The sequence below is a fragment of the Petromyzon marinus genome, chromosome 20 (genome assembly GCF_048934315.1).
Source record: "Petromyzon marinus isolate PM22_M1 ecotype Great Lakes invasive population chromosome 20, UKy_Petmar_22M1.pri1.0, whole genome shotgun sequence".
NCBI classification, from domain to species: Eukaryota; Metazoa; Chordata; class Hyperoartia; order Petromyzontiformes; family Petromyzontidae; genus Petromyzon; species Petromyzon marinus.
The window spans coordinates 13149479-13159889 of NC_133686.1; the positions used below are offsets into that span (position 1 = coordinate 13149479).

Consider the following 10411-nt stretch of genomic DNA (forward strand, 5'->3'; position numbering starts at 1 on the left):
CCATCAATTGGAAAGAAAATCTTGGTAATTTCCATAATGCACAACAGTCGTTTGGTATCAGATGACCATTAGGACATAGACTTGACATATTTCTTTCTTTTAACAAACGGTAAAGTGAAATAAAATAAATTTTAGCATGCATGTAAAGGTCATTTTTAATTGCAATAAAAAGATTCTGAAATGTTACGAAAGATGTTGGTACTATTGGGACCAAAATAACTCTTCATTTGTCATTACATGACATTTACATTGTAAGAGGACTGGGCCAAAAACATTAAACAGTTTTGAGATACAAAAAACTATGGAGACTTTTTTTTTTAAAACAGCTAAACACGTATTAAATTTAATACAAGAATCCATTACAAAAAAAAGACTTTGTGATGGAGGTACTGGTTTGTGCTCATCGGTCAAATGTAATATCTGCTACCCTGTCTACCACGGGAAGCTGAGAAGGGCCTGTCCACAAGCCTTGCGTTTCTGAAGCTGGAGGAGTAATCGGCTCCGGATGCTTTATGAAAGCACAGCGATGCCAGACCTGGGCAGTGTTTACCGAAAGCGTTGCTCCGCGCACGCAGCATGATGAGCTTTCGTATGGGAAAGTTTGAGATGTTGCAATTTCTTAGAACCCCGCATTTTATGGACCGGTATTAGGCAAGTGCAATCCTACCAATTTGGTGATGGCAGTTGCCTTAAAAATAGATTGATGAGATAGGCGCTCAGAAGTGTAACTGCGCAGTTTATAAACTGATATAAAATGAGAGGCGGAAAGAGGCATGAAATAATTCAAGAAAAGTACCTTTGGGGGACATTGTGACGTAAGTGCTAAGATAAACTTACTGGCAGATAATTGTTAACATACGTTTGCGTATATATTTGAACAGAAACTTTACAAATACCACAAACAGGCATCCTTGTGATTATGTAAAGGAGCATGAACAAATGAAACAATTTGAATAAGTTTAACCAGAATTTTTTGGACTCATTTCGTTACATTTAAAACCATCGTGTGCTGCTGCCTTAAGCAACGTGAGGAGATACAGAAGCCAGATCCTTCGGGAAAACTCTGGAGGAGGCTCTCCCGGTTATTTGTTTGTGTAAAAGTATTTTGCGCAGGATTTGCAAGTGAGATAGCCATATTTCCATTCGTACCGTAATTCTGTCGACAGCATAATGCACGCTCCAATTTAAATAGGATTAACACAGCAAACAGCAAAAGCTATGATAAATGACTTATTATGCTTTCCATATGCTAGGCACCATGGGCTGTTATGTAAATATCAATGCATAATAAATACACGAAACACAGATATATATTTTATTTGTGTATATTTAGCTTTTTTATGGTTTATTGCAAGGGCTGTTGTGATCACTGGCGGAGCCAGTGGGGGTGGGATGGCACGTGCCCCCCCCAATGATCCGATCGAAATCCCTAATTTCGATCGGATCATTGGGGTTTATTAGTAATAAATCGGCATTTTGCGACCCCCACTGCCACTGTGTAGCATATTATTATATGCCAGGGACTCTTATGAAATGGTAGGACAATAGTCTGAGTTAATAATTGGCAATATGTAACAGCAAAGCAGTTATAAGTTACTCGGAATTGTGCGCAGTTGCGTATACAGTACACGACTTCCCTGCCGATCACACACGGTTCGAATTCGACCCTCGAACGATGGCTGCGCCATCGCTGCACCCGCATTGAATAAAATGCAAGGGACAAGTACTTACTTACTAACAACTGCTATCATTTTTCATTGCTGGAGGAGTTGCCCCCCCCCCCCCTACATGAAAATCCTGGCTCCGCCATTGGTTGTGATCCAATGCCATTTCCACAGACTTCTGGTAACATAAATTATATGATGTCCGTTAATTCCCATTTCCAGCTGATTCTGAATGATTTCAACTCCATTTGAATGAGTACAATGGGGGCATCCACCGAGACTCGCTTGCGGAATGCATCCCGCAACTTCTTAGTAACCTATCAAGATTGCCTTGGGCTCTACGAGTATTGTATCTTAAAAGACAGAATCATTGTGTGCTTTTAGCCACCATGTTACTTAACCCTTTTTTTATCACGGCATATAGAACATTACATTGTTTTACATTGTTCTATATATAACATAAACGTTGTTTATTTTTTTCACGCTTATTAAAAACCATTAGCGCTATTAATTAGCAGCAGGCACAATACATGATATTAGTTGTCATTTTTTTCCACATACAGTGTTTGTAGTTAACGAGACACTAATAAATATCATCATCCTTAACCAATAGCTATTGTAGCCGGTATAGGCTTATCTGTGTAGAGGAGTAAAGAGTAGCCAATGAGGGATGAGCATAAGCAAGTGTGAGTTGTTGGAGAGTTATGCGAGGCCAAGGGTGACGTCGGGGGACTTTCGGGAAAGTGGGCGGGGCCGAACTGGGGGGAGGAGTTGCCGAGAGGGTTCTTAAGGGGGACCACGTGACGCACACGGGATCGTCGTGGGGAACCAGGGTAAGGATTGGCTGGAAGAGGTCTCTCTCTCCTCGTCGCGGGACGGTGTTGGCTGATCTCCTGCCCCCGGCAGATGGGTGAGAGAGCCTAGGGGTAGCCGAAGTAGGCCCAACATATATAGTTATCCTATGTCCAAGTGAAGGCCGGAGAATAGAGTGCACCTCCAATGGTGTGAGTGTAGGATGCAGAGTGAGAGTGGGTATTAATAAATGGCAACCAGCCCTTATAGTATTCCTCATCTCCGCGTGGTTGGACTGCACTACACCTGTAATTAATCACATGTATAATTGTGCACTCTATAGCATATGGGAACCTAAGAACCTATTTTGTACAGCTACGGAGAGCCAGGTGTGTTTTATTATTATTAAGATCAGGCGATGGTGATCAGAGATTGGACCCCGAGCCCCCACGTGCACAGCAGAGTATGAGGCATGCCCCAATAGAGATTTGGGATTTCCTCTGGACCAAGGAATGCAGCTGCGGTGTTGTGACGTGGAGGGTGTCTCATATCGCTATTCAGATACACAATTTGCCCTTCTGAAGAGGACTTTTGAAATAAAGTTTTTACATTTCACGAATCACCCCCACCCCCCCCCCCCTGGTGTTCAGCTGTTGTCGAGTCTCTCACTTCTCTGAAGGACAGAACTCAATGGAGAGTCTACTATTTCCGAACTTTATTATTTTTATTGTTGTAACTGTCTATCCGACCTGCCCCCCACCCCCTCGAAAGGATTCACAATGGGAGGAGAGGGGACAGGGCGGACCAGCTACACTTGGTGCCATGGCTAATAATAAAATCCCAGTCACCCACGTTCAATTCCTGTTCATAAACATCATCGCAAATATATATGTACAAATCGGTTATGCTTACTCCATTGTTAAAATGAGCAAAATTCCACTGCGCCAATATTTGTCTTCAAAGGTGCTCACGAGCAGCTCAAATCCCAACAGGCGAAGCTAACAAGGACATTTGTATGTGTATGTGCTTATGTATTCATGTGTAGAGATGTAAATAGAGTCTCTATGGCGTGGTGAACACCACAATCCAGGCACTCGTACTAGACACTGTTAAAATTCCCCCCGGGTCGTAAATCTTGGTGCCCTTGCGGCTGCAGAAGCAGCTCGATCGGGATGCTACCGAGGGAGGTATCCTCTTAACACGATCAAACAATGCAGCCCGGGGCCTTGCGTTAGTGGGAGCCCAAACGATGATCGGGAATGATCAGGAACCTTTCATCCAAATTTTAAATGCTGGGCTGGGCCCCACTGTGATACAGGCGGGCATGGTCCTGGCTCACACATTGACGGCAGGTTGCAATGTGGCAATGGCTGAGCCTGTCAGGATCGCCGCAGCTGGGGAGCGGGGTGAGGGTTGCGATGAGTCGTGGATGGACGCACTCTGCGTGCACTCCTTGGGGAGTTCTGATATTTTTAGTAAAACCAAATATGACATTGGCCGCACGTGATCGGTGCATCACCATATTGACACAGGCAACGCTGCTCCCATTCGTCAGAACTCATATAGCTTAAGCCCGACAGAGAAGGAACACGTTCGACAAGCAGTTGACGAGATGTTGGCTGCAGATATTATCGCTCAAACAGTCCGTAGGGGGCCCCCATTGTCCTTGTCAAAAACATGATGGGACTTTGAGCTTTTGTGTGGACTTTAGAAAGCTAAATAAAGTGTCCGTGGCTGATGCGTACACGCTCCCGCGGATGGATGATTCCCTCGATGCCCTGTCGGGGGTGCGGTTCTTCTCAACCCTTGATTTACTTTCCGGGTTTTGGCAGTTGCCTTTGAACGACAGTTCAAAACCAAAGACGGCGTTTCAAACTCCTCAAGGGTTGTTTGAATTTAACCGTCTCCCCATGGGCCTCTATTTCAGCCCGGCCAGTTTCCAGAGACTCATGGAGTTGGTTTTGGCAGGACTCCAATGGAACTCATGTCTAATTTACCTCGACGACATAATTGTGTTTGCACGTACGTTTGAGGAGCACCTGCAATGGTTGCAGGCTGTTTTTATTCAAATGCGGGCAAAAATGCCATCTCCTGCAGAGATCAGTTCGATATCTGACACTCTCTGGAGACTGTCGCCTCGGAAGCAATGTGCGTATCTCACGGTTGCGGGACGATGGAAAACCACAGGAACAGGGTTGCCTCAGGCTATGGTGGCATCCGCGAACGTTCCACCTCCGGACACGGTCCAAACGTGTGACAAAACGATTGGCCTCACACATGCTGAATGGGGGCACCTCCAAGTGGAGGACGCTTCCCTATTAAAACTACGGCACCATGTCAGAAATGCAGAGAGTAGTGGGAACAGACGAGGGGTGTCTCTGGTGATCCTTAACGGGGGCCCACTGATGAGATGAGACGTGGTATTAACTTGATACACCATTGTCGTGCCCACCGTTCTGCGCGGTAAAGTTATATGGGCAGAGCATGAACGCTTGATGTACCTTGATGTCCGAAAAACATTAGCGATTCTCAAACTTCACTTTTTCTGGCCCGGAATGGCAGAGGACGTTTATAATGTACTGCAAGGATGCATGGAATGCACTCGCCGAAAACCCTTGCCGAGAACGGATCGCCCACCTCTAAAATACATTTGTGTATCCCGGGTTAACGAACTCATCGCGCTCTACGTCCTCAGTCTGTTTCCCACCACTCCACGGGGGAATAAATATTTATTGGTGGGGGCAGAGTACCTCTCGTGTTGGCCGATGGCCTGGCCGCTACCAAACCAGTCGGCTGAAATTATTACTGACGCATTCCTTCATGGCTAAGTCTTGGACAAAGGAGCCTGACCAGGGCAAAAATTTTCGTCGAAGCTATTAAAGGAGGTATGCGATCAATTGGGCACCAAAAAGGTGGAATGGTGGAACGGTTACACAGGACCCTGCCTTCTATATTGTGCCAACGGGTCAATGAAGCCCAGTCTGACTGGGACTTACATGTTCCGAGCGTGCTCGCTGCATATAGACCGGCCCCTCACGCTTCTACCGGGTTCTCTCCGTTCTTTCTGATTTATTTTATAATTTTGAATCCGGAGCAAAATTATTTTAAAATGCCCCCATGTCCCGATGGGTACATCCCCTAAATTGCATAAACCATGGCAGGGCCTGGTCGAAGTGGTGGAGGTAAAGAGTCCACAGTATGTGCGGATTCAGTGCGGTCGCAGGCGCTGGTTTGTGTACCCGTCGCGACTGAGACTTTTTTTCACCTACCGTTAGTCCTTCATCTCCACTTCCCAAGGGCCGGGCATCTGGTCAGTCCGATGAGCTGGGGCCTGCGTCGCCTGAGGTCGTGTCTAAGGAGGGTTCTATTGTTCCGCCCACAGGATCCAAGCGCCTGACACCATCAACGTCACCGGTCGCGTCGGCCCGGGGTGGACTAGGGAGTATGGAGCTGCCATCGCCCACCCCTCTGACACGTCATTTCTTCACCTCGGGAGGGGCCGTGCCCATCAGGCCATCTTCAAGCTGTCCCAGGAGCCTCCAGGGAGCCCACACCCACCTCACCTGATGGCCCGGCAACAAGGACCCATTCAAAGACTGTCCGTTTTAAATGACCCTCCTCTGCCATCAAATTACCCCTACACCGATGGTTGGTGGTTGCCCACGCGAGCCAGATGGGTCATTGGCTGATCCGGGCTGATCTTGTGCTCGTGTGAGGTGACACACATACGGAGAGTAGGGGTGTGCTTGTCTGGAGGTTGGGTCGGCCCTTGTACATTGTTATAATTGTATTGGTCTCTCTCTCTCTCCCATTCCCAGTCACTGTATATATTGTAGATAGTGTATGTATTGCTCGTTCGGAGTTGTTGTTTGTTAATTGTTATACTTACATTTTAATTCGGAGGGTTTATAAAGGGGGGGAGGTGATTTAGAGATGTAAATAGAGTCTCCATGGTGTGTATGCGATCTACATTCACGAGCAGATAACTGCTTAGGTCACGTACCTCTCTCTGGCACCGGCGGAGATATGACAGGGAAGCGGGCCCTAGAGGGCATGGTCCTGTTGAAGGGAGAGAGAGAGCATGTGAATGACACAGGGTAGTAAGGGGAGCCTGAAAAGGGGGCTTGAGGGACACGTGACGCTGGCCCCGCTTCCTTCGGGAGAGATCGAGTAGGGGGCGTGGCCGGAGGTGGAGCGAAGCCACGCTCAAGAGGATAAGAGGGATGGGGGCGGAGCGATCGTGGTTGTCTGGAAGAGTGGACTCACCGTGCTACGTCTCTCCGCTCTTCGGTTGTCGGTCGTCGGTTTAGATTATATTTTAGGTTCCATGGGTCAGGAAGAGTTACCGTCCTGACCCAGTTACGTAGTGACCCGGTTGGGGTCTAGTTAAACCGTTGTAACGTTAAAGGAGTAGCCCCATTGGGCCATATAATAAACGTGGTGCCTCCAGTTTACAGTGTGCGTCTCCGTGGAACCCACTCTTCTCTACAGGAACAATTGGCAGCTCGGAGTGGGTGAGGCACCGCCCTGCCCACCCTATTCCCAACTCTTCGAGCCATGCCATGCCTCATCACATGCGCTTTAGATAAGAGCCCAGCATGGCCCAAGCTTGGCGCGATGGAGAATCACTCATCCGCCGCGCTCCTCCTCTCCTGTGTATGGACGTTGCTTTGCAACTGCTATCTCGTCAGCTGCACGGCCGAATAAATCTGCTCAACACAATGGACGTCCAGGATGAGATGTTCTGGCAATTATTTCCCCCCAACCAAGGTGGGAAGAGTTCAGCCGCATCCGAGACCGGAATATACCCCACTGCTTCTATCAGGTGCGCAACGTCATGAATCAGAACCAGAACTGGTTGCGCGCTCACTGGATTTGGCGCGATGGGGTGCAGCGCGCCTACGTAGAGCTCAAGTTCACACCGGACGACTGTAACAGCGTCCAGAGCGTGGCACTCACCTGCAAGGAGATGTTCAACCTGCTGGTCTGCAAGAACAACCCCCGACGAGGAAGCCGAGCACCATTGCGGCCAACCAAACTTTCAAGCACGTAGACGTGGCAGACCACATGCTGAAGCTCAACACGGAGGTGCGCAAGACCGGCCCGCTTAGCCGCAAGGGCTTCTTTGTGGCCTTCCATGACATGGGTGCGTGCATGGCACTCATGTCCATGCGTGTCTACTTCAAGAAGTGCCCGGCGGTGGTGTGCGCATTTGCCTCCTTCCCCGACAAGTCGTCCTCACTCGTCGAGGTGTCCGGCTTGTGCGTGCCCAACTCGGTGGCCAGCGATGACCCCAGGATGTACTGCAGCAAGGATGGCGAGTGGCTCGTGCCCGTCGGGCAACACATGTGCCGCCCAGGCTACGGGGCCAACGGTGGCATCTGCACAGCTTGTCCCCTCAGCTATTATAAGTGATGGCGGACGAGCGCTGCACCCTGTGCCCAGAGCAATACAGAAGACACCTGCAATACAGAAGACACCTGCATGCTGTCTCCATGAGGCCAGCTATTACGAGGCTGGGAGTGACGCCGTCAACATGACTTACACACGCCCCCAGCAGGGGCGCGCTGCATCACCTGGAGCGTGAATGAGACATCGGCGCTGTTGGAGTGGAGCCCCCCTGGACGTCGCCGTTCACCTCCTGTGCCACACCTGCGGTGGCAGGGACAGGGAAGCAGCGGCCGCAGCAGTGGCGATGACGACGGTGACGACAACGCCGCCGCTAGTGTGCGCTCCTGTGCGGTGGCGGCGTGCACTTCCTGCCTGGGCACGAGGGCCTCACGGTGCCCGGTGTCACCATCGTGCGCCTACTGGCACACACCAACTACAGCTTTCACATCGAGGCACTCAACAGGGTCTCCTGACTCAACCCCATGCTGCCTGAGGCTGTGTCCGTGTCACTCACCACCAGCCAGGCTGAGCCTTCTGAGATCCTGGTGGTTCAGAAGGAAAGGGAGACACAGGACAGTCTCATGCTGTCATGTAGTGAACTCAAATGAAATCATTTTGGAATGACTCAAGTGCTGCCATGAGAACTCGGAGGAGCAGAAGCACACGTTGGTGAGGGCCGAGGCTCGCGGTGCCATCGTGTCGGGGCTGCGGGTGGGCGCCGTCTTCGCACTCCGCATGCACGCGCCAATATTACAGTTTTCTTTGATAAGTTCTTCAAATATATCCTGTAGTTGCATAACCATCATTATTCCACTGAGCTCTCAGTTTTGTCCTTTTTACTCCCTATATAACTCATCATTGCAAATTGTACATTAACTCAAATCTGTCTCCCCTGGATATCCAGAGACAAATTCACCAATTAACTAAGGACCACTTAGTTCCTCTAACTCCATCTCATAGCCTCAGAAGTGGTCCTTATTCCTACCAAACATTCCGTTTGCTAAAACTTTGTTTCGTAAAAAAAGCATTTCCACATTCCTGCTCCACATCCTCTGGAAGACCCTCATCACTCATCTACTGCTTGGTTCCCTCCCTTCACCCCCCCCCTCTTTTTTAATTTGCCTATTAGGCCAAACACACATGGCACTTACTTGCACCTGCACCTAATGTATTTCTGGAGCATCTTGCTCCCGCATATTTGCACTGTTTTCATCAATTCGTGCGTTCATGTCACTCTTTAACTAAAAATACAGATAAGTTACCAAATATTTCCTGGAGCCTCTTGCTCTCATTGTATTTGCACTTTTTTTCCATGTGTTTCTTCTATGACCGTTAAAAACCTCGTGTGTTGTTTGCAATTGTTTTTTGTCTTGTGTTTTTGCTGCTGTGCTCATGCAGCACCACGAATCTCCCAGGTAAAATAGCCGGACAACTCGCTAAACGGCACCATCATTCCTGCAACAAATAAAAAATAAATTGTATTAAACTATCGGTTATGACTTTGTCGTTCATACATTCACAATACTCTATATGTATGCTCTCAAGCCCTTTATTTGTTCAATGAATGTTGTTTGTATAAATAGCTTCTAGCGTTGCTGTAAATAGCCTTGGTGACAGTACATCTCCTTTCTTGGCTCTCTTTCTGTTTTTTATCTTTTTTGTATTGATTAAACATCCAATTGCAATCTCAGTGTTGCTGTTCCATCTCTATAAATAGTTTTGATAATTTGTATATGTTTTGGTTTTAATTAATGCCTTAACTTGTGAGAAGTAATCAGGTGACCATCTTGCCTGTAAAACAGGTGACAATCTGCCTAATTGTCATTATGTTGTTGCCAACAGCTGCTCTTTCCAGTGAACAACACCAAAACAATACGGTAACAGGGCCAGTGCACACTCACCATGCTCTCAAGATCTGGACATGGATCTTTTTGCCTGAAAAATCTGAGTAGAACTACACCTTTGCGCATTTGGTTATGAATGCATGACTGAGTAAACAATAGTACGTGTATATTTGTTATCAATTAGTAAACGACTGGTACAAAATGAGCGGGCAGCACTAAAGTTCAGTCCGGCAATTGTCAAGCGAGTCCAGTGAATATTGCGCGCTTTCAAAGCGGAGAGGACGTTGGTAAGTGGGCTAGTTGGAATTGAGATATGAGCGTGCGCTCTGGCATATACGTTAGCAGTGCAGAGGATGAAGTCAACTGGAGCCACTGCAGGAATACGGTCAGCACAAATTCATGAAGAGAGCCGCCTTGTGTGAAGGTGGAGTCCTCCGCACGCTTAATGAGTTTGACAACGATGACGTTCAGCCCCGTTGAAGGGAAGAAAGCAGCGCATTAATGATGAACAATTTTCTCATGGGCAAGCTGAGTCCAGATTCTCCACCGTGTCTTTGAACTTCAGAAGAACACTGATTTAAGTGAAAAATTCCTTTTCCAGTGGAAAAGGCATCTGAGGGGGAAAGTGAGCAAAATCAAAAGTGAGAGGGATTCCAAGAAGAATTGCATGCTGCACGACAAACGAGGGGAAAGTGAGCATTGCCGATATCCTTGGCAGCA

General features: G+C 48.0%; 1 pseudogene; it reads left to right on the top strand.

Moving 5' to 3' along the window:
• The first annotated feature begins 6007 nt into the window (after positions 1 to 6007).
• LOC116944081 (ephrin type-A receptor 4 pseudogene) lies at positions 6008 to 9532 on the top strand (annotated as a pseudogene).
• The last annotated feature ends 879 nt before the right edge of the window (positions 9533 to 10411 follow it).